Source organism: Canis lupus, chromosome 14 (genome assembly GCF_048164855.1).
Source record: "Canis lupus baileyi chromosome 14, mCanLup2.hap1, whole genome shotgun sequence".
Classification (NCBI taxonomy): Eukaryota; Metazoa; Chordata; class Mammalia; order Carnivora; family Canidae; genus Canis; species Canis lupus.
In genome coordinates, this window is record NC_132851.1 from 21,591,917 (window position 1) to 21,618,075 (window position 26,159).

A 26,159-nucleotide genomic window follows, 5' to 3' on the forward strand; every position below is an offset into this window, starting at 1 on the left:
TTAATGTCATGTGGTAATTATTTTTACAAGCATTTAACACACAGTTTGAACCTTGGTTCATACAAGCCACCATTTTTTTCCACATATGACAGGATTGTATATTCAAAAATATGGTTAGGGGAGAATATCTGTTAAAACTTGTTGCATAAAAATTTAAATTTTTTTGAATGATTGACAGATCCAATAAATTCTCTTTTCAGTTGACAATTGTCTGTTTGCTTCTACATCTTTTACAATGTGAGGAACATGTAAAAAAACTTGAGCAATGATGTACAAGGGGGAAAATACTTCCCTACCTGAAAGGAAACTTGAATTTTAACCCAGGATTCATTTAATAAAAAGCTGCATAATTGAACCAGGCAGCTTCACTTCTTTGGTCTTCAGTTCCATTATCTGCAAAATGAAAAAGATGAACCAGACAATTTCATAGGACTTTCCTAAACCCAATACTTAGCTTTACTTTTGTTTTTTTAAAGTGAGAGGCTTTCATATGATTAGTTTTTGCATAAGTAACCATATTAACTATAAATTTGATATTTGTCATGGGATACCTATAAATAACAAGAGGTATTTGACAGAGAGACTATATCTTGGGCTGTCTATTGTTCTAACTTTTTAATTCAAAAAAGAGGAGGGAAAGTGTCCTGATTTTGTATGTCGGCTCTTTGATAAGATAGAAGTATATAATTAATATATCATGTGTCTAGTTGTATATTAGAAATAGATTCTATTTTTCTATCTCCAATATCTTTTTGCTAATCAGCAAGCAGAATGGACTGTGATAGTTACTATTTTTCTCTGCTCAGCATGTTTCATAGCCCCTTTTCTGGTTTCTGGGGGAAATCCTTCACCACTTCTTGTAGGTCTGGTGGGATGTCAATCATAATATCTGCTCCTTCTTCCTGCACCCCACTCATATCCAAAGCAGGTGACTGAGGGTGGGCCAGTTAGAGTCCACTTGGGCTTTTCTATTGGTGCTGTAAGGAAAGACTCACTCTTCTCTCTGGATCTCAAGTTGAAACTTGTTGGGCTCGTGTAGCCATCATTTTCAACATGTGGAAATAGTCTGTGTGCAAGAAAAGGGAATCAGGCCAACCTAGAAAGAGAATTAAACATTAGTAGACATGAGTGATAGGTGACAGAGCTCTGATGATAACAGATTTCTCTGAAACCTGCAATATCTACATGATTCAGTTGATTCCTTTTTTAAAAATTGAGCGAGTTTGAGTTGTTTCCCATTGTTAGCAATTGAAAGAATTCTGATAAAGCAAGTAGCAGGGAAATTAAAAACAAAAACAAAAAACTGCAAATACTTCTTTTCAAAAGGCCACTTAAGGCATACATGCATCCTAGTAAATACTTTGTGGAAAATAATTTTAACAATAATGGTTTAGTTGAAGGGCTCTGGATTTTTAGTTTGGTTGGCTTCTAGGAATGCTTGTCAAATTTGTACTTTCTGTATCAAAAGCACCAGCAAAATGTCCAACATTATTATATAGCTTCAGAGTATTAAAAGCTCATGGAAATGTTATTCCATCTTTCTACCAAATTTTGGCATGCACACATTTGAAATAACAGTGTATTGATATGAATCCCGGTCAGAATGTTAAGAGAGCTGGGTTAAAGTCCTGGGTTTACATTTAAAGATGTGTGGCCCTGGGTAGTTCACTTTTCCTCTTTGGGTCTCAGTGTCCTCTTCTGCACGATAGATGTTTGAGATACATTTCTCTTCAGGTCATTTCAATTCAGAAGTTCTCTGTTCTCCTTTCATCTCCTCCTCTTTATCCTTGTTAGCATGCTATGTCCATCTGATGTCTCAGGTCATGAGAAGTATCGTTGAGCTGGGGAATGTATAGGGGAGGGTGGTCATACAGTCATGGGAACAAAAGCTCCTCAAATTGGAAAATAGTTTAAGAAGGAACAGATCAACATGGTTGAACATATTTAGCTGCCCACCATACCATTTTCTTTTTGCTTCTAGGCACATATCTAGCTTATACTCCGGGCTTCCCCCACAAAAGTATGGCCCTATGAATGAGTACTTGCCAGTGACATGTGAGAACATATTATGTACATCATCTGTGGGCCTGGCCCAGAAACCTCCTCCTCAGTTCACCATGTTCATTCTTTTTCTGCACCTACTGGTTGGATACTGAGGATCCAGTAAGGAATTCCAAAGGCCATTGGGAGAGATGAAAAGAGCCTGGGCCCTGGAATGGCTGTGTGGAGCGGAGTCCATTACCACCAGCGTGTCAGAGAATGACATGGGAAGAAATAAACTTTTATTATCTTAAGCCACTGAGATTTTGTGGTCAATGTTACAATAATTGGTCTGTCCTAAATAATACAGATAATGATTATAAAACTATGAGGGTGTGAACATGATGAGTGCAGACATGCTCACTAAATCTCAGAATCAAGGATACAAAGTTGAGAATTGAATTAGATCATTTAGTTTAAATAAAAAAACAATATAGCAAGATTTCATTATCACTAGGGCTTAGCTGCTCTGGTAAGTAGAATGTTTTGGTTAATTTAAGGCCAACAAGAAAAGCTTTTCAGCCTGTGTGGGTGAAAATCTATTTAAATAACTTAGACCCATCTATCTTAGTAATAATAATATACCTAATACTGTTTAATGTTTCTAGCTGGAGACCCGTATAATGCCTCTAGATCATGATTTTAACTATCATCTTCTCTTATTTCTGTCCATGACTCAGTTTGTTCCTTGTATGTTGGACAACTCCTAATTTATTTTTCCAATCTTGACCACCACTTCTTTGAGCTCTACACCTTTCCTTTTTTTTTTTTTTTTAAGATTTTATTTCTTTATTCATGAGAGACACAGAGAGAGAGGCAGAGACACAGGCAGAGGGAGAATCAGGCTCCATGCAGGGACCCGGATGTGGGACTCGATCCCGGGACTCCAGGATCATACCCTGGGCGGAAGGCAGGGGTTAAACTGCTGAGCCACCCAGGCTGCCCAAGCTCTACACCTTTTCGTGGAATTTCCACATAGACTGCTGTTAACTCAGACTCAACTTAGATGCTATGATGGCTAATTTTATCTGTCAATTTGACTGGGCCATTGGGTGTCCAGATATTTGGCCAGACATAATTCTGAGTATTTCTGTGAGGGTGTTTTTGGGTGGGATTAACATTTAAATTGGTAGATTGAGTAAAGCAGATTACTCTCCCTAATATGGGTGGGCCTATCTAATCAGCTGAAAACCTAACTAGAACAAAAAGGCAAAGAGCCTCCCCCTGAACAGGGATAATTCCTTCTGCTTTACTGACTTCAAATTGGCAAATCCATTTTTCCTCTCATCTGACTCAAGTTGACACATTGGCTCTTTCTGGGTCTTGAGCCTACCAGTCTTTAGACTGAAACTACACCCTGGGCTTTCCTGAGTCTCCAACTTGTCAACTCACCCAGCAGATCTTGGGACTTTGTATGGATAATCACATGAACCAATTCCTTATGATCTCTCTCTCTCTCTCTCTCTCTTTTTTTCTCTTACGTTCTTTCTCTACACAAATGTGCACACTATTGGTTCTGTTTCTCTGGAGAACTGTGACTAATGTAGATGCTTTTCCTTGTAAATCTTTTCTCTTGACTTCTTTATTTTCATTTAGTGGCATGACTGTAGTCCCAGGTTTTCTTCTCTTTAAATGATGTGCTGGTCTTTTGCCTTTTAACTCTCAGATTCATCCCCTAATCTCTTCTTCTGCTTTGACTTGCAAGGAACTTTATTCTCCAAGATACCTTGCTAGTTGCCTCTGTCTAGATAGAGGAGATTGGTGGAAGGAGAGGTCATGGCATTTTCTTTTTCTTTCTTTCTTTCTTTCTTTCTTTCTTTCTTTCTTTCTTTCTTTCTTTCTTTCTTTCTTTCTTTCTTTCTTTCTTTCTTTCTTTCTTTCTTTTCTTTCTTTCTTTCTTTCTTTCTTTCTTTCTTTCTTTCTTTCTTTCTTTCTTTCTTTCTTTCTTTCTTTCTTTCTTTCTTTCTTTCTTTCTTTCTTTCTTTCTTTCTTTCTTTCTTTCTTTCTTTCTTTCTTTCTTTCTTTCTTTCTTTCTTTCTTTTCTTTCGGAAGCATCTTCTCCAGCACCAGTTAGAACTGCCCCATGGCTCCATGTTATGGTAAACAATTTTTACATCCTGACAGGCTCTCTTTGTTTCCAGCTTCTAAGGGATAGTTCCAGATCCTAGACTCCAGTCATACGCTTCTTTGCATTGTTGCACCTTGAAGGTAGTTGCACCTTGCAGCTTCTTGGCATTAATTCCTGATTTGTCTCACTGTTCCATTTTATTTCTGAGCTTTTCTATTGTCTCTGTATCCAATTCTTTGTTTTAAATTCCCTCTGTTTAAAGTACTTAGAGTGATTTCTGTTTTTCTGAATGAACTCTGATTGATACAATTAAATTATACTGTTTCTACTTCCACTACCAAGCATTTGGATAGAAACATCAACTCTGTTAAGAATTGGCCCCTTTTCTGGCTTCATGAAAAAATTCCCTTTCCACAATTGTAATTTTTGTAACCAAATCTTTTACAGTTTGTTTTTATGTGGAGCATAAAATCTGGTCTCCTCAGCTTAGAGTTTGAGAAATTCCAGAATGCAGATAGAATCAATCTGTCAAACTTCTTCCTGATAGGGGCCATACTTGTGATCTCTTGACTGTTTTTTCCAGTTCTCTGTGCGGACTCCTTTACTATTTGTACTTTGTTCATGCTCTCTATCTGCATGGATGGACCCATCTTCTCTTTCTACCTTCTGAATGTCCCTGATTTGTCAAGACTCAGTTTAAACCCCACATTTCCTATAAAGCCACTTCCAACCATTTGCATCCATACTGATTCCAATTTTCCTAATGTATATGTGCACATCCCATTTCTGTTTATTCTTTAAATGCCTCACATATGCAGATGAGGAAAGATAATAAAATAATAAAACTTGCTTTTCTACTCATATCTATCCCAGGATTATTGGAGGAATTACAAGACATGACATTGATCCTGGAATAACTAAGAGATAAATGTTAGTTCTATACTGCCTTTCAAGATTTTCCTGTTAAATGAGCTATTCTTGTTTAGTGTTTGCTTATAAATGTAAAAGATCTAATATGAAATATTTGTTGTCCATAGGATATATCCTGAAAAACTTTGTTCTAAAAGATTCCATTAATATAAGCTTTTCTTTTGTTCTCATTTTCTTACAACTGTAGTAAGACAGATGAGAATATATCCATTTGTTTATTCAAAATTTATTTATTTATTTCATATCATGTGATAATTACTTTACCAGCCCTGAGGATAAAATAAGGATCCAGGTAGACCCTGCACCTACCTTCATGGAGTTTGAACTATAGTTCAAGTTTCCTCACACTATAGTGTGAGGAAAAGAAAAAAGAAAAAAACCTATACAAATAAAGATATTGATGAGGGAAGAAAAAGTATTCCTTCCACCCTTCTAGCTCCTAAGGCCAGTCTAAGAATTAAATTGTCATAAGACAGAGTAACAGGAGAGTAAAAAAATAATTTTAATTATGTATATACACACACAGGAGTTTTGCAAAAATATGAGACTTAAGAAGCTGGCTAGATGATTGAGACTTGTATATTATCCTGGGTTACAGAAAGAAATAGAAGTTTGGTGCTTGGTTGGGTAAATTAGGGGAGGGGAAGGGAGGAACTATATGGCAAAAAAAAAAAAAAAAAAAAGTTCACCTTGTTATGAAGATAAGAGTCTCATGTTAAAAAAAAAAAAAAGTGTCTCTGGGAGTAAATCTCTTCCTAGTACAAATATCTTTATTTGTGAAAATTTCCTTTAAATATGTAAATCTTCTCTACAAAAGGGGAAATATATGTTTCATTTTAGGCAAGTAAACTTTTACTTTTACTTTTTTTTTTTCACCTAAACTTACTTTAGGTAAAGAACTTTTCCTGTATTTGCTGGTTCTGATTACGCTTAGCTCAAAATAACCCATACACCAAAGTGGCATACTTTAGGGTGGTATGTTCTGAACCCTATCAATACAAACGATCAGAAGTGCTGTGAAGAAGACAAAGGACTGAGCGAAGGGAGAAGGTCTACTGCAAATGGAGTGATCAGAAGAGTCTTGTCAGCGGTGGTAATGCTTGTGATGAGACCAGAGTCTGTCTTCTTGTTAGCGAGGGGCTGAAAGGCTGAGCGGTGGTGGGGTTGAAACACAGCCAGAGGAAAAAGGATGTTCAAAGTCCCCGATGCAGACAGGAGCTGCATCTATTTAGGGAGTAGAGAAAAACCCAATGTGGTCAGAGCATAATGAGCATGGGGGAGTGTGGGACACCAGGATGTTGAAAGGACCAGTACGGGTTGTTAAGCTGAAGCTTCCAATAAACTGTACTCCATTTAGATAAGGTTATCTGAAAGAACTCTATCTCATACTTCTCAGTTTCATGCAATTTACCCTCAAAACTGAATACTTAGGCTTGAGGAGAGTTTGGATCACTGATCTGCAATGCTTTCAGAATTTAAAGATTCTTGGAAATGGGTGAGACAAAGAGATTCAATGAAGTTGGCCGTTGAGCCTTTTAATTAACCAATTAACCAATCAATTGATCAATCTTCCTTCACTTATTTGTTATTTACATAACATGGGCCAACATTGTCATTCACCAAATACCTTTAAATATTCTTCCAGAGGCAGGATTCTTGGTTGGATGGACTGTGACAGTGTTTTATTTATTTATTTATTTATTTATTTTAATTTTACTTATCTCTATTGTAAGGAAATGCTACACAAAGCAATGGACTGTTGTCTATTTTGGGGAACAGTGACTGGAATTTTGTACCTAGATATTTGGCATTATGTATATTCTACAGGCATCACAAGTTTAAGCAATGCAGAACCCCTTCTTTTATCCATCATTGCAGCTCAGAAGCCCGTTGTGCCTTTGTGAGTCTTCCTGAAGAGAGCTCCCAGAGTCTGTGAAACTTCAATGACTCTTTTGTCTTCCCTCTGCAGAAATGGGCTAAATGTTCTTTTGAATGGCAGGGATTATTTATGACAAAGGTTCTCTCAATGTCAATTTGTCCACAGAGGGAAGTACAGCTCCAAGGGCATGTTCTTCTCTGGATGCCAGACCCAACTCCCATTAACAGTAACGAGCAGTACGTGTGTGACTGTTGCCTTTTCTGGGCCATTGCAGCATGGAGAGAAGCTTTTGTCATCCATCACATCACCATCAAGCCTTGCTCACTCTCTTCCCTCTTCTCTAAATAGCTTTTCAAACACGGAAGTGGAAACATTCCATTGTTTATCTCTGACCAAAATGTTCTTTTCAATAACAGTAATGAGGTCTTCTGAAAGCAAAAGGGAAAATTTGCTCTCCCTGGACACTGGGCAGTGATAAAAGGATTGACCTCATGGGGAAGGTCAAGTCTTGACTATTTGAGGGGTTGAATGTGATTTTTAAGGGCAGAGGGACCCTGACTTCTTTCAACCCAGCAAAGGACTTAACATCCTGCTAGGCAAGCAGTAGATACTCCATAGTTCTAGATAGCCAGGTCCTTGCAAGCTCTTCGGATTCATTGTCAGAGACTGTCCTCAGACCTATTGGCTTGATATGTCTAGTGGATATTCTCGTTCTTTTGGTCTGCCCAGCTTCAGAAATCCACCCTATGTGTGGTTTCCCCACTAGTAAGCCTCAGAAGGATAGTAGATAATCATTTCCCCAGCCTTTTCTGCAGCTAAGAGATGAGTGGGTATAAAAGTCTTCTCTGATCGTATGCATTCTCTGCAGACCTGCAATAAAAGTTAGTGACTTGAAAAAAATGGGGATCATGAGGAAGCTGTTTTTCAGGAACAGTGGTAGAAGCAAGACTATCTCTGAACAGCAGAGGTAGTGGAACTACTGGGGGGTTCCAGTGTCAAGGATCAGTGATGTTGGCTGTGCAGAATTTAGAAGCAGTGATAGTAATTCTCTGTCTAAACTTGTTCTGTGCCATAATTATGGGCATTGTTCTCCTGATTTCTAGACTCAAGCCTGGTATTCTATGGTTTTGACATCTTTTCATAATAAATTTCTGTTAAAGAAAAAATAGTCAAAGGTCAAGGAAGGGGGCTTTGGTGACCACTGTGATGGAATTTTGCAGTGCGAAAGAGAGATTAGGCTTCACTCTAAAAACAGCATGGGCAGATGGGGCTTGATAACTTACGGGGGGGGGGGCGGTCAGTGGATGAAGAATTACTAAACTGAAACATCAGGGAAAAAAGGATTCTGGGTTAATCCCACCTGACAGGAATCTTCCTGAAGACAGGCTGGAGTGATCAGCCATCATTTAGGGAATGGTGGAGGGTGAGGAACCCAGTCCGAAGACAAGGGTGATCAGATCATTGAGGGAGGGGCTCCTTATTTATCCTCAGAACCCTAGTGGTTCTGCTTCTCGGGCTGTGCCCTAATACAACCAGTAACATTTTAGATAAAAGTATTTTTAGGAGAGTCACAAATGAATAGCTATAAAGATTTTTAGATAAAGGGAAAAAGACACTTATAATCCCCTTACCTTAGAACGACTGCTTTGTAAGGTGACTACCTCACCTTCTTGTCCTTTTTCACAGATGTTCATTAAAACAAAAACACAAGTGCAAACAAAAACTTGCACATCCCTATGTATCGATTTCTTTTTGCCCTGACTCCTTCGACTCTATTATAATCTGGTGTGTGTTGTTCTCTCTGCCGGTTTTTTGATTCAGGTGAGGTGGACTTCGGCATTTCTGTTCCTTGCTCCAGGACTCATCACAGGGATTGGAAAACTATCCCTTCCACGTTCTACTATTATGCTGTGTTATAGCTCTGACATAACTTTCCTTGTGATCTTAATTTATTAGCGACAGTTTTGCTCTCTAATTTTTAATTTATTTTGGTAAGAGCCTCAACAGTTTGAAGGATGGAGTGAGGTGTAGGACCAAAAGAATCTGAGAAGCTACCTTCTCTTTCCTCAGACTTACCATTTCCCTGCTCTAATGACCCATAATTGTCATTAAGGCTAATGGGTCCTGATTGTCTTTCTTCAGGGTAAAGTTTCTTCTGATGAGGAGGAGAACCATACAATCCATGTACATTCTGGGACTCTCTTGAGAATGGAAGGGGTAGCGTCATGAGTGATTATGCATATTATTAATTGCATTACATATAATCTAGTAAGCACAGATAATACTTTTCTCATGATGCTGCTTGGCCTATTATGAAATTGGCCAAAACCTAGCATATCTGGGACAGGGGCATTTTTACATATTTACAATCATACCATATATATTGTTGCATCTGCTTTATTCCATTTAACATTGTGTTATATTTTCTATAGTCTGCAATCCTCCATCTATCACTTGTTAAATTGTTGCACATAATTGCATTGGAGTACTTTTTAAGTCATTCTGTCTCCCCTAAGGCTTTTAAGTTAATTATAATTAACCTTTTTTGGCATTTATATTTAAAAGCTGAAGTAAACATTTTCATGTATATAATGTCTTTCTGTGTTTTAGATTATTTTGTGGAAAAAGTGGTCAGAAATGGGATAATTGGATAAAAGTGTGAATATATATTTATGCCTCTTCCTAATGAATTTGTGAATCTAATTATTCCTGGAACAAAACAATGCAATGAGCTTTATCTGGCCTCTGCCTGTTTCTTCACTTGGATCTCTCATGGTTCTACTGGACGCACTTGAGTCCCTCTGAAGCTGTTGCGGTTCCAAGAATTGGACATCTTGTTTTATTTTATTGTATGTGTGACCCATCTAACATTTTCTGTTGGTAGTATTCTTTAACTATTGTGTGCGGAAAAATCCAGCTCATCCCTCAAAATTAAGTTGTGATATGAGCTCCTCTGTGAAGGCTCCTCTGATCAGTGTCTACCCTAAGCCGTCTCTAGCCAAGAAGACCCTCTAGGCCAGTAGCACTTCTTACAGTCCCCAAGTGCACCCTCAACACACTATTCCATTATTTGTTTATTTTCCTATTAGGGAACATCTTGAAGGAATGTGTTCTACACTTTTGTCTTCTAGTCTTCTTGCCTTTAGAGGCAATGACTAGGTTAATGATGTTCTTTCTTAGTTCTTGCTCATATGGAAAGCTAGTCTAAATAATTCCTGCCATCTCCATTGAATTTTTGCCTCCACTAACATACTTGTTAAATGAGAAGGCAAAACAGTACTTATAAGTCCTACCTTTATGGGGGCACAAACATAAAGCAGTATTACAAACTATGAAGTAGCATTTTTATGCTTCCCATGTATTGAATTGGTCTTACTTAGCACATCTGATATACCTTGTCTTTTTCAAAAACTATTTCATTTATTTGTTTGAGAGAGAGAGCATGAGCACAGAGGAAGACAGAGAAGCAGACTCCCTGCTGAGCAGGGAGCCTGTTGTGGGGCCAATCCCAGGACCCTGAGCTCATGACCTGAGCCAAAGACACTTAACTGAGCCACTCAGGCGCCCCTGATATACTTTGTCTTAGTGAAACCTGGCAATTCTAGAAAAAATGGCATTTAAAATGCTAAAATCACAGCAAAGTAGTCTAAATATCTTGTTAAAAAACATCTACACATATTCACCCATAATTTATTGCACATAGTATAATTTGATTAAACAATTATGCAGCTCAATAGTGGCATTTAAAAATGCATTTGAGTTGCTTTTTACTTCTCTCCATAGAAAATGATTGTACAAAATTATTGTCATATGAAGAGATAATTATACAAAGACCACCTAGACAAAAATTATAGGGAAAAGAATATAATAGAGGTACAGTATGTTTTGCTATTTTTTTTGAGATTTTGTTATGTTTGTAGTATTTATCAACTTAAAAAATTAACTAAGGCAAAATTTACATAACATAAAATTTACTTTTATCATTCAATGGCTTTTAGTATATCCATCACTACTATGTAATCACAGAACATTTTTATTACCATAAAGAAATCCTGTAGCTACTAAGCAGTCATTCCGTATTCCCCCCTGACCCCAGCTTCTGACAAACACTAACATGCCTCCTGGGTGTTGCTATGAATTTGCCTACTCAGGGCATTTCAAATAAATGGAATCATATTATATGTGGTCTTTAGTTTCTGGTTTCTTTCATTTAGCATAATACTTTCAAGGTTCATCCGTAACAGCCTGTAATAGTACCTCATTTTTTATGGCTGAATAATATGACATTGATTGTATATACCACCTTTTTAATCTATACATCATTTGATGAACATTTGGGTTGATTCACTTTTTGACTATTATAAATAAGACTGTTATAAATATTCCTGTACAAGTTTTTGTTTGAGCATATCTTTTCAATCCTTTTGAGTATATATACCTAGGAGGGGAATTACTGTATCCTACAATGATCCTATGTTTTGATTTTGAGGAACTGCCAAACTGTTTTTGGCAGCTACTGCACCATTTTACAGACCCATCAACAATGTATGAGAGTTGCAATATCACCACATTCTCACCAATACTTGTTGTTTTCTGTTTTTTAAAAAATTCTAGTCATTCCAGTGGGTGTGAAGTGGAATTTCATTGTGATTTTGATTTGCATTTCCCCAATGATAATGATTTTGAGCATATATTCATGTGCTTATTGGCCAGTTATATATCAAATGTGGAGAAATGCCTATACAGATTCTTTGCCCAACTTTCAATTGGATTATTTGTTATCTTTCCGTTGTTGAGTTGTCAGAGTTCTTTAAATATTCTCAGTCAGATATATGCTTATCAATACATTAGATATATGATTTGCAATTATTTTCTCTCATTGTCTGGATGTCTTTTCACTCTCTTGATAGTGTCCTTTAAGGTACATAAACTTTTAATTGTGCTGAAATCAAATTTATCTTTTTTTTCCTTTTGTTGCTTATGCTTCTTGGGTCATATTTAAGAAACATTGCTTCATCTAAGGTCATAAATATTTAACCTTATGTTTTCTTCTAAGAGTTTTAGCTCTTAAATTTAGGTCTTTGATCCATTTTGAGTTAATTATTATATGTGGTGTGTGGTAGAGGTCCAACTTCGTTCTTGGTGCATGTGCCTATCTAGTTGTCTGTGCACCATTTGATGAAAAGACTATTCTTTTTCCACTAAATGTATTGATGTCCCTGTCAAAAAATCAGTTGACCACAGATGTATGGGTTTATCCCTGGACTCTTAATACTTTTCCTTTGATCTATATGTCTATTCTTTTTTTTATATATGTCTTTTTTTGTTTTATATATATATATATATATATATATATATATATATATCTTATACCAGTAAACATACTATTTTGACTACTGTAGATTTGAAGTAAATTTTGAAATTGGGAAATGTGAGTCTTTCAACTTTGCCTTTATTCAAGACTGTTTTGGCTCTTCAAGGTCCCCTGCACTACTATATGAATTTTAGGTTCAGCTTGTTAATTAAGTAGGAATTCCATTGACTCTGTAGATCACTTTTGATAGTATTGATATTTTAACAATACCAAGTCTTCCAATGCATGAATACAGAATGTCTTTCCATTCATTTAGGTGTTTTTAAACTTCTTTCAACATGTTTTATGGTTTTCAAGGTATTAGTTTTGCACCTCCTTGGTTACATTTATCCCTAAGTATTTTATGGATTTTGATGCTAGAGTTATTTTCTCAATTTCATTTTCTAGTGTGTAGAAATAAAACGTATTTTGTATATTGATGTGTCTTGCAATTTTCCTGAACTGGCTTATGAGCACTAATAGCTTCTGTGTGAAGTCTTTAGGTTTTCTTCATATGAGATCATGTCATCTAGAGATAGTTTTACTTCTTTCTTTCTAACTTGGATACTTTTTCACTCCCCTTATTCCTTCCTTCCTTCCTTCCTCAATTGTCCTGGCTTAAACTTCCAGTAAAATGTTTAATAGAAATGGGGAGAGCAGAATCCATGTTCCTTATTTTAGGTGTAAAGTTTCTTATGTTAAATATAATACCTGTGAATTTTTCATAGATGTCCTTTATTAGGTTGATGGAGTTCCCTTCTATTCCTAGGTTAAGGTTAATCAATTTTGTTGAGATTTAAAAAAAAATTAAATTTTGGTTTTGTTTATTCTCTATTTTTCTTACCTCTATTTAAAAAAGATTTTATTTATTAGAGAGAGTGAGAGAGAGAGAATGAACAGGAGGAGGGGCACAGGGAGGGGAAGAAGCAGATTCTCTACTGAACAGGGAGCCTGTTGCAGGGCTCCATCCCAGGACCCTAGCATCATGACCTGAGCTGAAGGCAGATGCTTAACTGACTGACCCACCCCAGGCATTCCTGTTTATCTCTACTTTAATCTTTATTATTTCCTTCCTTCTACATGCTTTGCCTTTACTTTGCTCTTTTTTTCTAGTTCCTTAAAGTGAAAAGCTAGGTTATTGATTTTATTTTATTTTTTAAGACTTTATTTATTTATTCATGAGAGACACAGAGAGAAAGAGAGAGGCACAGGCACAGGCAGAGGGAGAAGCAGGTTCCATGTAGGGAGCCCAACGTGGGACTCGATCCCAGGACTCCAGGATCACACCCTGGGCGAAAGGCAGGCACTAAACCACTCAGCCACCCAGGGATCCCCAAGGTTATTGATTTTAGATCTTTCTTCTTTTTTCATGTTATCATTTATAGCTATAAATTTCCCTTTGAGCACTGCTTTTACTGCAGCATAAGTTTTGGCATATTGTGTTTCCATTTTCGTATATCTCAATGTGTTTTTTATTTACCTTTCATTTTTGTTTGACTCTTTGGTCACTTAATAATGTGTTGTTTAATTTTCACACATGTGTGAATTTTCCAGATTTCCTTCTGCTATTCATTTCTAATTTTATTCTACTTTCATTGAAAAGATACTTCATATTATTTCAATCTTCTAAGTTTATCGAGACTTGCTTTGTTGCTTAACACATAGTCTTTCTTCTCACTATGTGTGTGCTCCATGTGGGATGAAAAGAATGAGTGAATTAAGAAAGAACTGATTATTGACCAATTATAAGCCAGCTTTATTCAACTTGGAAAAGATTATATAAATCCGTGAATACCAGAAGGTGACAATCATTTGTTGAAAACTGACAACCAGTTTTCTCTACGGTTTCCAGTGATTCATAACCCTCACTCCTACAAAATATATTCACCTCTTTTGGAGGCCTCAAAAAGTCTACAGCATCAACTCAGCATCTAGAGTGTCCTTCTTATTTAGATGGCCCAGGTGTTAATGTGCCTTTTAGGATGTTCCTTAAGGACATTTCTTTGAGTACAGCTCCTTGCAAGCTGAAGACCTGTGAAGAAAGTCAAGTTACCTTCTCCACACACACACACCCAACATTCAATAATGGGACTCCTATAAAATATATGCTATAGATGCTCCTGTTCCAAACAAGGAATAATGGGAGGCATATAGGAGTTATAAACTCATAGTAATTCTGAAATTCGGCAGGGCCCAAATTGGTAGATAGTGCCTTGAGTAGGATTAAGTTCCTTATGACTCTTGGCTTCACTTTTTGGGTTTTTGCTTCTAGGGTTATCCTTTTTTTCATGGGAGTAGCCATGTTTCCAGGTTTGTAGCATTCTCATGGTTTCTAAAGACCTCTTTTCATTTTGCCTGTGTCTCTTCCTTTCAATCCAAGCTGGTGCTATTTCTGCCAATTCACCTTTCTTAAAAACTTTGTGAATCTCCTGGGACTCTTAATGGGGTTCAGCTCATCAAAAGCCACATCTGCAAATATCTTTGTACCATCTTCTTTCCTTTGAAGCCCTATTATTTTACTAAATGGGGGATACTTTAGATCTTTCTGAAGTCTTAGTCCATTTTAAGTGGCATGCCCCAAAAGTGGCATCTGGGTCCAGTCAGGGACCATGGCTCAAGGAAGGTAAAGCATCCTTAGAAAAAGTTACTAGCATGATGTCTCAATTTTTACCACATATGACTTGTGAGGCTTAATTAGACCTTTTCTTGCACAAACAGAGAGCTTCCTCAAGTGGAAAAGAGAAAAGGCTTCCTCGTTATCACCCACTACCTCTGTTGAGTGTTGTGACTCACATGTCCAGGCATAGCTGAAAGTCTGTTAAAATTCTAAAAATGAATAATACATAATAGAATGCTGTGTTCCAGAATTTGTTTTATTATCTAAAATTTGCACACATAAATATACCTCCCAAGATTTCTTGTTTATTAAGTATCACAAGAAAATGGAAGAGAAATAAGGACTGCAGAGAAAATAAAAGTTTTGCCAAATTATTTCAGTGCTTTGGTAAGTGAATTTGAATTAGTAAGTGAGTCTATTTTAGTGTAAATTTTATTTAGAGAAAAATTTATTTCTCCCTGCCCAAGTAAATAAGTATTGAACATTCATTTGAAATAACACCAAATTACTAGATACTCAGAGTGCCTGCTTATCTAACATGCATATAAATCTAACAAGTTTGCAATAAAATGATGGAACACAATTCATGGACTTGGTCCTATACATTGTGTGAGTTGTCAGTTGTAGCTAGGATACTTAGGAACAAAGATACCATTCAAGATTTCACCTTAGCAAACAACTTGCTATGGACTGATTGTATCCATCTACAATTTATATGTTGAAATCCTAACCTCCAATATGATGGCATTAGGAAGTGAGGATTTCAGGAGAGAATTAGATTACGAGGATGAAGCCCTCGTGAATGGGATTAATGCCCTAATGAGAAGACGTGAGAGAGTTTGCATCCCCTTCCTCTGCTCTCTGCTATGTGAGGACACAATGGGAAGATAATCTGCAAACCAAGAAGACTGTCTTCACCAGACACTGGATCTGCTGGCACCTTGATCTTAAATTTCCCAGCTCTACAACTGTGAAAAATAAATGTCTGTGGTTTAAGCCACCCAGTGTGGTGCTTATAGAAGCAGGGATTGACCATAAGACAGTTTTTCCTCCTCGTAAATACATGAAGGGATCTTATTGTTTTTTCCAAGAAGAATAGAGCAGAAGTTTTCAATACTTCTGCTTGTTTTGATTCACCCACTTGTGGGTTTTGTCTTTTTATTAAAGTAATTTAAGAATAGTTTACTTATATATTTCTGACATGTCATTTTCCTAACCAATTATGAATTTTAACTGTGAGAGATGAACTTATATAGCCATGTATTCAAAAATGATTTGAGGGGGCACCTGAGTGGCTCAGTCAGTTAAGTATCTGCCTTTGGCTCAGGTCATGACCCCAGGGTCCTGGGATCGACCTGTGTTGGGTTCCATGCTCAGAAGGAAGTCTGCTTCTTCCTCTCATGTGTGCATTTTCTCTCTTTTTCCCTCAAATAAATAAATACAATCTTTAAAAACATGAATTGAGAATCTACTATATGCCAGGCTTGGTATTAACTTCTGAGTATACACAAATGAATAAGAAACATTCTCATCCCTTAAAGAACATATAATGTAGTATGGAAGACTGTTTAAATAGAATACAAAATTTGCTACTAGGGAAGATGAGTGCTGGGGCACAAGGAGTCATGAATTTGGTGTCAGGTTCAAATAAATGCTTAATTCAGAAAGTGCTAAGGGAAATTGGTCACCAGTTCATGCCCCAGAACCACTGATACCTCCAAAAGTTCATTTCGTACACAGGTTACTTTACCGACCATGTTGAATAAACAATTGGATAACCCTGCAGCTGACTAATAGCTTTTTGCTTATTTTGGGATAAGCCTTGTGTAATTCTCAGATATCTCTTAATTGTTTGATTATTTAACGAAAGGTTTTTGCCTGTTAAGACTTCAAAACCTTTTGAAGTCAGAGTAAGAACTAGTTTTTCATGCCCAGTCATAATGGGCTCATTTACTTCTTGTTCTTGGGAAGGGTGATAAGATAGGTTAGCTTTCAAAAGTGAGATAGTGCCTGATTTAAATAGACCCTCCTTCTAAAGCAAGCCACTGTCTCCCTTGGTCCGTGATCAAGTGATCAAGTTATTCCAAGTAGGGTCGCAGTGATTAGCTCGGTAGGTGGTCATTAAAGTGTATAAAATGAATGAATCATTTTATGGGCCAATTTCCAAAGCCAGTGCTGTGATTCTGTTACTTACATTCCCAGGACTGCAGCTGTACACCTTATTCTAAATGCCATGCAGTTTAGTTTCCATTTTCAAGGACATGAGTGCTATGCTTTTTCCATGGCTCACCCTGTGTTGTGACGCAGAGACTTCTAAAGGTAGGTATTATCTTGTATTGATGCATCTCTGCATTCCATGAACTCTATTCCTAACTATTAGGCAGCACACTGGGAAAATAAACCTTCCATCTAAATCACCAGGCATTGGAATAAGTAGAAGCCCTATCTCTTGAATGATGTGCAGACACTTGCACTTGTGGTTTATATTTTATCTAACATTCTGCTCCTCATATTCTTTGTGCCCTAGTTGACTCATTGTTTATAATATCAGGAGGCCAACTCAAATCCTTCTAACCCCATTCATCACTAACCTCTTTATTGACCATAGTTGGTAAGTGCCTATTGGTCACCTTTTTGTAGAAGTTCTGAGAAACACATCTTTTTGCTTCCTGAGATAATAGTTTAAACATCCTTCTGCTAAGTTTACAATAAAATGAATGTAAAAGACATATTAACTTGTCAATTTAACCCATTGCAAGAGTTTAAAGACAATTACTGGCACTTGAATCAAGTAGGACACCTTGACATTGGCGACAAAATAGATATATTTGTGCCTACTGGATTGAGAGAGCAGTGGCTACAATGGTCTAGTAGGATCTTCAAGACTCTACCTTGAATAATCAACAAAAGTGTCAATCCCGCTGTGTCCTAGCCAGTAAAGGCAGTATCTTGCCAATTGCAGACATGATTGTTACTTCTACATTTTTTTTTTTTTTTACTTCTACATCTTAATAGAGAACATTGCTCTAGCCTGAGGTGCTTAAAGGAAAACTCTAGATTCTTGTCCAACACAAGCCAAGTTCTTCTTCAGGGCAAAAATTTTGAAGACAGAATGAATCAGCCTTAAATTCTACCTCTATGTTGGGCATTTGTAACTTCCCTGAATCCTACTTGTTCATCTTCATGTGGAGATAACAATAGCTTATAAATAAATAACTCATTAACTAACGTTGTCTTTCCTCATCCCTGCCTTAGTTAAGGATTGGCTCACTCAACACTGATTCTCAAGTGCCTCTTTCTTGCTTTCCTCTAGCATATAGACTAGAGGGTTAAGTATTCAATTTTCCTAGCCATGATCTAGCCAGCAGTGGTAATGTGACATGATTCTGACCAATGATTTTTAAGTTTAAATTTGAAGGGAAGGGCTTCCTTGTGCTAGGTAGAAAGCCTTTGGCTCTCCTACCATCTTCCTGCTTGGAAGTGTGATGGCTGGAGGTGCCGCAGATCTTCTGCCACTATGAGGATAGAAATCATGTGATATGAAGGGTGGGATAAGAGGAACAAAAAAGCCTGGTTTTTGACAACATTATAGAATAGATGTTCAAAGGGACTGGGCAAGCAAAACTTTCATTTAGAAACATTTTTATCATTCTTCATGAGAAATTACTTTTCTTCCTATAAACATACCATTGAGCCCATTTCTTATAAACTAAAAATCTGGTTTTGCTATGCTGGAGAGAAATGCCCACTCACTGCCTTGAGTCATATTTTAGGATGACTGAATGCTGGGAATATCATGTGGCTCGACCTTAAATATTGGACAGAGTCAGCACTCAGACCAAGTCTCTGAGTCTGAGGCCTATGTCACTAATCACTGCAGTCACATGCTGCCCCAATGCCAGGTACTAGGCAAAATCTTAAAGAAAATTAAAGTTGCTGATTGACCAAAGGATTAAGGAGATTCTATTTTTACATTAAAAAGTCTCCTCTTTCAACACAGTCTCGTACTAACACTGAAATCAAAGTTTTCCATTAGCCGATTCTTCTCTCTGCAGAGGCAAGGGCTGAACCATGAGACAGCTGAAATAAATTTTCTGTGATGTTGGCTTTGAATGTACTGATGAAAGGCAAGCATTGGAGTTCCTTGGCCAGGCCCCATGAGAGGCACACTTGTGGTCCTTAGAGGCATGGCACCAGGGAGCTGCTCAGAGAAAACTGCCAAGCGTACATGCAGTAGGAGTGAGCCTCTGCCTCAGATGGCCTTGCTTGGCTCTGTAATCATAGCCCTTTTATGGGATCATAGCAGAGACAGCAAATTCCACATTAATCCACTTTTTAAGAACAGAAGAGATGTTGTTTGGTATTAGCCAATAAGCCGTAGTGACTCAAAAATGGGTCACACACAGATACTGCTTTTTACCCAGGTTGAAGGCCAAAAACATACTGGGCATTGTGTCCAAAATGGGATTAAACTAGTCCAGGTCCAGATAACTCACAACCCCAATTATATGGCTTAGTAAAGCACTGTGTTTATTGGAAACAGAATCTAGATTTCCTTCCACTTACCCAAATCCCAAAGTATTTATCTCAAACATAAAATGCTTTGACAAAAATAATAATAATAATAATAATACATAAAAAAATGCTTTGACAGCTATATATTTCCTCTTAAATTCTTGTGGCCTGTTTCCAATAATAGAATGAAGAAAGCCTCAGTTAGGCATTTATGATAGTACTTTTTTTTTTAATCAGGAAGAGATTATATGCTCATGGCTACCTTTTCAAATAGTATGGAAAGACAGAAAGCAAAAACTAAAAGTCCTCTGATCTCATAGTCCAACTCCTTAGAATTTCTCACTGTTTATATTTTCTTGAGTCCTTGTGCAGAAATCTTCCACGAACGACCAACACATTGTTATGGGTTGAATGAATTGTATCATCTGAAAAAAGTTATCTTGAAGTCCCAACCTCCCAGTGCCTTGGAATGTGACCTTATTTTGGAAAATCAATCCTTACAGAGCTTATCAAGTGGAAATGAAATCATTAGGGTGGGTCCTAATCCAATATGACTGGTATCCTTATAAAAAGGGGAAGTTGGAACCCAGAAACAGACACACAAGGAGAATATCATGTAAAGATGAAGAAAAAGATCTGGGCAATGTTTCTACAAGCCAAGGAATACCAAAGATTGCTGTCAAACCAACAGAAGTTAGGGAGAGGCATTTCTGCCCACCCACACAGTCCTCAGAGGAACCAACCTTGCTGACATCTTGATTTTTTACTTCTAGCCTCTGGAGCTGTGAGACAATAACTTTCTGTTGTGTAAGTCACCCAATTTGAAGTATGTTGTTAGAGAAGCCCTCGCAAACTAATATACTTGTAGAAATGGATCTTGATATACAATATTGTCTTATTTACCATATCATTTCTTTGTGAGTCACAACTCATTCTGGTCTCTCTTAGCATCTGTCTGGTTTCAGTAACTCTGTGCCTGATTTTTAAAAAAGATTTATTTATTTATTTATTTATTTATTTATTTATTTGAGAGAGAGGGGCAGGGGAAGGGCAAAGGGAGAGAAATTTTCAAAGAGGCTCCCGACTGAATGTGTAGCCCAACATGGGGCTCCACCCTAGGACTCTGAGATCATGACCTGAACCTAAATCAAGAGTCAGATGCTCAACCAACTGAGCCACCCAAGCATCCCAACAATGCTTGATTTTTTTCCAGTCTAATGACAGTTGAGATTTCAAGTGTCAGCCTTATAAATCCCTCCACATATATGAGTGTACAAGTCTCTGGCTCTGAATATATGGCCACTATTTTGTAGTTTTTCTTAAACTGCTGAATGTCCAGTAAATGCCAAGCACTGTGCAATGTTTTGGGGGATGCAGAGATTAATAAAGTGAGATGAGGTACATTACCTTGCTTGTTGCTAAAAAAAAATCCCAGGAAAAAAGCAAATCCAGGACAAAATATGATAGCCATGATTGAAGTACCTGGTGCCAGCTCTTCTTAAAGTGATATGCTAGATCAAAAAGAGTAGGAAAATGTAAATATCAACTCATCAGAGTTAGGCGAAATTATCCATTAAGATCATCAAATGCTGTTTTCTCTGATTCTGTATGCAACAAGCAACGTTTTCCATTTTTAGGAGTTTCCCATACAGACTTCCCCTTAGAGAAGCTTGCCTCATGGCACCATATGATAGATTTGGCTCACTGATAGAAACCGGCTCACTGTTTGCCCCATGCTAAGTCCAGTGCCTGGCTCATACTGTGTACTCATTAAGTATTTGTTGAATTGACTAAATATTATGCATGGTCAATAAATAATGTTACATGCCTACTGTGAGTCAGAAATTGGGCTAAGCACTTTTATATGTTAAAAGTTAAGATTTCTCATAGTAAATTAGCAATTTGCCACTGACTAATCACTGATTTATGGATCCGATTAAGTGGGTTAAAACCCTGAGCATCTTATCATCTCATCACTGTGGATAAATCTAGTTCCTAAATTTGTAAACCCAAGGTCTAGACACTTCTCTAACAGGCCCTTTGAAAAGCAATTGTATTGAAGTCTCCAATTCTGTTATCATTCATTTAGTAAGCTATTCGTTTGCTTTTTTCCTCACATTTTCCTTCATTTAATTTTTCTTTCATGCTTTTATCCGACAACAACCCCTTTCACCTATGGTGTGTCAGGAACGAGGCTTGGTACTAAGTGAGGATTCCAAAATAGTAAGACAGACTTGTCCTACAAGAGCTAATAGTCTTTTTAAAGTGACTGCTCGGGGGCATCTGGGTGGCTTAATAGGTTAAGTAGCTGCCTTCAGCTCAGATCATGATTCTAGGGTCCTGAGATCAAGCCCTGCATCGAGGTTCCTTCTCAGTGCTTCTCTCTCTGCTCCCCTCACCCATGCCCCACTCACGCTCTCACTCATTTTTTCTCTCTCAAATAAATAAATAAAATCTTAAAAAAAAAATTAAGTGACTGTTGGGAGTTGCACTTCTTAGCTGTTTTTGTTTTGTTTTGTTTTGTTTTCTGTTTATTTTATTAAGTAGGCTTCACACCCAGCATGGAACCCAATGTGGGGCTTGAACGTAATACCCCAAGATCAAGGCCTGAACTGAGATCAAGAGTTAGACCCTTAACAGACCGAGCCACCTAGATGCTACATACCCCTTGGCTATTCTGATGGTAAAATACACTACTCAGGGCCTCTTGCTCCCCACTAAGCCAGTTTCCAGTCCAGAAGAGGCCAATGCCGGAGCCTGGATGCTCCATTCTAGTTGTATCCTTTCCTCTCTCCAAGCCAAATTCCAGGGCTTGGCATCCAAGACTCACAGTAATGGAAGAGGTTCTGGAACTCATTCAATTGCAAAGAATTTTAATGAGGAATTCAGGTCAGGAAGTTATTTTTTTTTTTTGAACCCTAAAAGGGAAATTGTTTGGGCAGCTATTTTGAGGCAAACTCAATCATCCGCTGTTGTGCTGCTCTGTTTTCAGAAGCTATTTAAGACTATATGTCTCCTTTTATAATTGTGAAGATTTCAGATAAGCATTGAGCTGCTCCACTATTCAGCTGACCCTATAGTTGTAGCAGGGAGTGCACGAGTGCCCCAGCACTTGAAGAGAGATTGAAGCCAGCCCAGACATATATTTGATGCCGTTTTATAGAAATTCCTAAGTAAAATACTTCTGTATGGTGGCTGTTGTGGATCTAATCCGTGTATCATAGTTAATTTCAGGGTTTTAAGACTGAGGTGAAGTCCAATGGAGCCTGTAAAAATCTTAATCAGTTGGCAAAACCTTGATGATTTAAAATACATACCTTACATCTATGCTTAACTAACATTCATTGAATGTTTATTGCATGTACTAGACATAGACATTAGCTTGATTCATTCTCAAACCAATACACTGAAAAATATATTGTATCAAATAATCCCATTTGTATTTTTTATTTTTTTAAAGATTTTATTTATTAGAGAGAGAGAGCATGAGTGGGGGGAGAGGGGTAAAGGGAGAGGGAGAAGGAGAAGCAGGCTCCCTGCTAAGCAGGGAACCTGGCACAGGGCTGGATCCCAGGACCCTGGGATCATGACCCAAGCTGAAGGTGAACGCTTAACTGACTGAGTCACCCAGGCAACCCCCGCCCCCAAATAATCCCCTTTTTATAAACAAGAAAATAGAAGATCAGATAGTTCATGGAACTGACCCAAGTTATGAAAGCTATTGCACGCTGGCATCACGTGTAAATATCATACATATGGTTTCTCCTTTTCATTGCCAATGAAGGCAATGTCCTTCACATTTCCTTGCTTCCTTTTTCAGTGTTCTTCCTCTTTCCCTCCCTGCATCCCTCTATCCTGTTCTCCCTCCCTCTTTCATAGTGCACCCTTTCTTTAATCATCTCTCTATCCTGTTTTGTTTTGTTTTGAGTGTCTACTGTGTGTCAGTGTCTTAGGGTTTAGAGATGCACAGATGGTGGTACAGCCCATGGTGAGGAGCAGAGTGGTTAGGCAAGACTAGATACTTGCTGAGATGTAGGTTGCTTGAGTCTGGCTCCTAGCAGAAAGAAATTTGGGGACAAGAAATAAAAATACTTAGTTGAGGGGATCCCTGGGTGGCTCAGCGTTTTAGTGCCTGCCTTTGGCCCAGGGTGTGATCCTGGAGTCCCGGGATCGAGTCCTGCATTGGGCTCCCTGCATGGGGCCTGCTTCTCCCTCTGCCTGTGTCTCTGCCTCTCTCTCTCTCTCTCTCTCTCTCTCTGTCTCTCATGAATAAATAGATACAATCTTTAAAAAAAAAATACTTAGTTGAATCCACTCACAGTTTTAAGGCTACCTAACAAGTCTACCTTGCATCAGAAGAGGGCCAAGGACAGGGGCTTGGGAAACACTGGCCTTCATGAGGGTTTGTGGAAACTGAGGAGCCTCTGACCGAGTCAGAGGGGAAATGGCTTCAGAAACAAGCAGCACACTGGAAGCTATTTGTGTCATTGAAAGTGTCGTGAAATTCAGCAAGTTTCAGTAATACGGCTGAACTCCCGTGGTTGGAGTCATACATAAATGTCATCATTAGGAGGAACATTATTTCCCAAGTATGCTTCCACATGGAGAGTCATCGGTGTCTTTTTTTATTTTGTTCCTTAGACACTCCACTTGGGGATGGAGGGGTGACACTTTATTGGTGATTATGGAAGAGGAACTGGGCACTGCATAGCTTTCTTGTCTTTGGGAACTGCTTGCCAGGAAAAAAAGCACAATTTCTTGTCTCCTTTGGGCCATGATGTCATCTGAACAGCAAAAGCCCTGTCGTGAGGGAGGAGGTCTGATGTAGACCAGAGTTGCCTGCAACTGGGTCTGTCCAGTTCTGGGGTTTAGAGTGAGGAAATGCAGTGCAGCTGCATACCTAACATTTCTGCATAAGCTTTATCAGTATTAAATCAGGCATTTTTTCCTTCATTTACCTGATTTTTCTCGGGCTCTCTCTTGGTGGATTCTCACCTTAGGTCAGAAAGAAGGATGATACTATTTGGGGTCCCTTCAACTTCAACAATCATAAAAACATCTCTTCTGATTAACAAGCAACAAAGGCATTTAAAAATATACACAAATATTAAAAAGAACAACTTATTTATGTCTTTGATGGAAAGTAAAAATGAAGAATGTCTAAATATGTTTTGGGGAGCCATGTCTTCCCAGCTGGTTACAGAATCTGAAACTTTTCTTTTACAGAAAGTTAGAAGCTCCCTCCTTCTAACTTTTAAAGATACCACCTTAGTACTTCTCAACGCAAATTTCTACACTCTATGAGAGTTAGGGTTTGAAAGAATAGGATGGCAAGAATCCACCAAATTTAAAAAATAATAACTTATTTAGCATGTTTTAGATGTTAGGAACTATTCTAAGGGCTTTACATATATTCATTTATACAGTCTTCATGACAGTCCCATTTGACAGATGAGGAAACTGAGGCATAGGGAGATTAAGGACTCCCCCAGGTCATAGGGCCTGGGAAGTGCAAAAGTTGGACTCAGCCTTAGTTGATCTGTCACCCACTTTCATGGTGTTCACCACTACTCCTCCACTCCACCCTCTGTGCTATACTGACTTCACCTCTGTCATCATTTCGTTAGGGCAAGACACCACAGCAACAACTCCCCTGAATAAATGCCATAAAACATAAATGTGAGTGGTCAGATAGCCCTTGGCTTAGCCTGTCTGTAAGGCACTTGGTACTTTAAGGCATGTAGCACTAAGTGGGGCACAGGGTGGCTGTGATCAGAAGAAGAGGCAAACAGGAGCATCCACTCCGTCCCAGGCTGTAGGCCAGGGCCTTTACATGGTTGTGCGGTTTTTCCTATGGATGACACAAACTCATCCAGTTGAAAAAGACAGGCTTGAGGACAGGAAGAGGGTTTAAAGACCTGGAGGACTTAACACAAGAGAGAATGGTTCTGTCACAGTGCGGTGTTGAGTTCTAACTTGGCCATGCTAGGATTGTAGGTGTGCTTTGGTAAAGTGGCTGACAGTGTGTGTCAGCAAAAGCAGTTGGTACCTAACAGTCTGTAACATGGGAACTGATGCAAGAGGGGGGATAGGCGGATGGGGCTCCCTGCGGCATATACCTCCAGGGAGAGAGACCTCCTGTCTTCACAAAGGTTATTTCTGCACCCATGGCAGCATGCTGACCGCAGCAGCTGCATTGAGCTGGGCCCCTCCCTGGCTCATGGGTTGCGTACTTGGAGGCATGTGGCAGCTCACTGGGACGCTTAGGTAGTGAATTTGCCAAGGAAGCCAGATGGAATTCACCCTGAAACAGTGACAGCTGCAGCAACATTGAAATTATCCAGCCACCTGTAACACTGAACAGCTCTCCTCTTTGCAAAACCAGGGCTAAATATTTTGACTGGGGGAGGCCTGCAGAGGAGTGGGAAACCTGGAAGAGGCAAGGTGAGGGCTGGAATTAGATAGGCTACATTAATTTAAATATTCAAATAGATGGTTTGAAGTTATTTTATAGCCCAAATGGGTGAAGAAGGAAGTGTACACCTATGATTGCATTTACTCCTCAGAATATTCACTGAGGCTCGTATTACTACCTACATTTTGTGGTGAAGAAATTGAGGCTGAGAAAGATTAAGTGACTTGCCCAAGGTCATATGGTTGGCAGGAAGGTGGACACCAGTTGGCCTGTAAAATATGTTTTTACCACAAGATGTAGCGTCTCAAGACCAAAGCATGCATGTGCTAGTTTAAAGAGTAC

General features: G+C 38.3%; 1 long non-coding RNA gene across 1 annotated transcript in view; it reads right to left on the reverse strand.

Moving 5' to 3' along the window:
* The window catches only part of LOC140603776 (uncharacterized), a 52,012-nt gene continuing 25,853 nt past the window's right edge, over nucleotides 1-26,159 (reverse strand). Inside the window, exons 2-4 of the long non-coding RNA XR_012006768.1 lie at nucleotides 20,810-20,913; nucleotides 996-1,096; nucleotides 1-393 (exon numbers count right to left, since the gene is read on the reverse strand). This is a non-coding gene — a long non-coding RNA (uncharacterized lncRNA). The remainder of the gene's footprint in view (nucleotides 394-995; nucleotides 1,097-20,809; nucleotides 20,914-26,159) is intronic.